Below are 2747 nucleotides of genomic sequence, written 5' to 3' on the forward strand. Positions count from 1 at the left end.
GCTGGGCGGGCAGGGGAGGCACCCCCCTGGTCCCTGTACCGCAGAGGCAGGAGGATGGGCCCTTGAGCACGGCTGGGCTGTCCGAGAAGAGTTCGCCCCTCTTGCTGGGGCCGGTTTCGGTAGCTGGGAGCTCAGCAAACATCCACTGAGCAACTGCTGTGTGCTGGGCCCTGTGCGAGGCAACAGCAGGTCTCAGGGCGTCCAGAGAGACCATTTCCCAGAGTAGCTCCTCGTGGGTCACCGGAGGTGTCCTTAAAGTTACAGATCCTCGACTCCAGACCCACTGCGTCAGCACCTTCCAGGGCAGGGCCCAGAAATCTAGATTTTTAACAAGTTCCCAAGGGGCCCCTGTCATCAGGCAAGTCTGAGCACCCCGTCCCAAAGACACGTCTATGCTCAGACATTCAAATAGGTGGGCAGAGTCACCTGTGACAGGCAAGCCTCCCATGCCCCTCCACAGATCCCTGAACCACGAGGGGCGGGGCCCCTGCTCCCAGGACTGGCCATGTGACTTGAGGCAAGTTTCTTAACCTCTCTGTGCCTCCCTTTTTTTTTTCTTCTGGCCAAGCCATGAGGCATCTGCATCTTAGTTCCCCAACCAGGGATCTGGGGATCGAACCCGGGCCCCCTGCAGTGGAAGTGTAGAGCCCTCACCACTGGGCAGCCAGGGAAGTCCTGTGCATCTCTCTCCCTGTCTTTGAAATGGAAGAAGGCTAGATACTCGGCCCCCCCATCAGTATTCGTGAGAAATAAAAGAGTTAGTAATGGTCAAGGGCTCAAAGCAATGCCCTACATACACATGCATACACACACACACACACACACACACACACACACATACACACACACACCCCAGCTGTGCATTTTTATCAGGCATCCTGCTGGCTCTGACTCAGCCACACGAGATGATCTGTGCTGTCTTGGGGGAAGAGCTGGCTTGGGCAGGAGGCAGGAGTGCTGGGCCTGCGCTGGCCTTGGGGCTGGACAAGAGCTGGCCGCTCAGTGCCCGTCACCCATGTGGATGGACGAACGAATGAGTGAATGAATGAGGTCCAAAGTGTCTGACATTTTCTTTGCTTTTACTTACAAGAGCACAGAGTTGGTTCCCACAGCGCCCCGCTGGCTGACACCTGATAATACTGGTCACCGTGGTCCCTGACACTCTCCCTTCAGTCCAGAAACCTGGGCTCGCTTCCTGTGACCCCTTGGGCTCACCTGGGCTCACCCTGTCTGGCCTGTCCCGGGACCGGGGCTCTGGCCTCAGGGCTCACATTCCTGCGGGTGTCAGCAACCGTCAGGCCACAGGCGAAGGGCGTAAAGACCGCTGATTCGTTTTCAACCACGGAAAGTAGAGATTTCACACTAAGATATCTGGCTGCTCTGGAAAGTCGGGAAGCCTGGACACGCAGAGCAGCCTTCCCCCGCCGCTCACCAAGGGCCTGCTGCCCCTGCATGGAGGGTGAGCTCTCCCATGGCCACAGCCACCAGGGGCTCCCCTGGCTCCCGAGTTGGCGCCCTGCGGGCACTGAGCTGTGACCCCGCTTCCCTGGGCCAAACCCTGGCGGCTTGGTTCCCAGGAACCTGCCCGGGGCCCTGAAATTCCTAGTCACCCCCACCAAGCTCCCTAATGCTGCAGGCCTAGGCTGACCTGCAGGACCCCACCCGGGAGCCAGGGGAGGGTGCTGGTCCCAACCCCGGGGGAGGCCAGGCCGGGGGCTTAGAGGTAGTTAGGTCCTGACCACCCTCCTCGGGGGGCCTTCCCCCAGGTCGAGGGCTGGCAGGGTGCCAGGCACCTGCTCAGGCTTAGATCCCGAGGGCTCCCATCCCCCAGCCACTGCCCATTTCCAGGGTTGGAGACCAAGGCCCCGAGGGGCCCGGCAGCTTGGACAGACTCTCCCCCGGAAGTCCCCTAGCCAGGGTCCCACTGCAGGATTTCTCCTGCTCAGGTCTCGAGTCTGGAAGCCCTTTTGTGCTAGAGACCCATCCTCTGCCCTTCCGTAGCCCCGTGGGTCCTCTCATGGGGCTGAGCTGTGTCAGGAGTCCTGTATTTTCTTTTCCTTTAAATTTTTTTTTGCACTGCGCTGCATGGCTTGTGGGATGTTAGCTCCCCAACCAGGGATCGAACCTGTGCCCCCTGCAGTGGAAGCGTGGAGTCCTAACCACTGGACCGCCAGGGAGTTCTCAGGGAGCCCTGTATTTTCAATCCCGGGGTCACTTCGGACAATACACAGCTCTCTCTGGGCCTCAGTTTCCCCATTTGCAAGTGGGAAGTGGATGGCCTGGGGACCTTCTGGGGACCACGCCTCTGGAGCAGACACCTTCTTCCCAACTACCAGACCGCAGGCATCACCGCTGCTCTCAGCGGTGCTGGCTGAGGGGCCCGAGGCCATCGTGAGCCTGTGTGGGATGCCCTGACGCCTCTCCTCAACCACACAGCAGCCTCACATCCGCCTCCTTGAACCTCATTTCGATGGGCTCAGGATTGGTACAAGGAACACGAGGGCTTCCCTGATGTGCATGAGATGTACAAACCATCTTGCCTTGGGGATTGGCGCTGTGGAGCCCAGAATTCACTTATAAACAAACAAATCGCCTAAATTTCTTGTCTTAACCTTTTAAAGACCATTTTGGAAATCTTGCTTTAAAATAATGAAAGCCAAGTGCACCAGCCGTGATCCCCAAGAGGGAGCACAGTGGACTGGGGCTGTCTTCCGGGTGAGTCTCCCCAGCGTGGAGGGGCCGGGGTG

Source organism: Leucopleurus acutus (assembly GCF_964270905.1).
Source record: "Leucopleurus acutus genome assembly, chromosome: 4".
Lineage (NCBI taxonomy): Eukaryota > Metazoa > Chordata > Mammalia > Artiodactyla > Delphinidae > Leucopleurus > Leucopleurus acutus.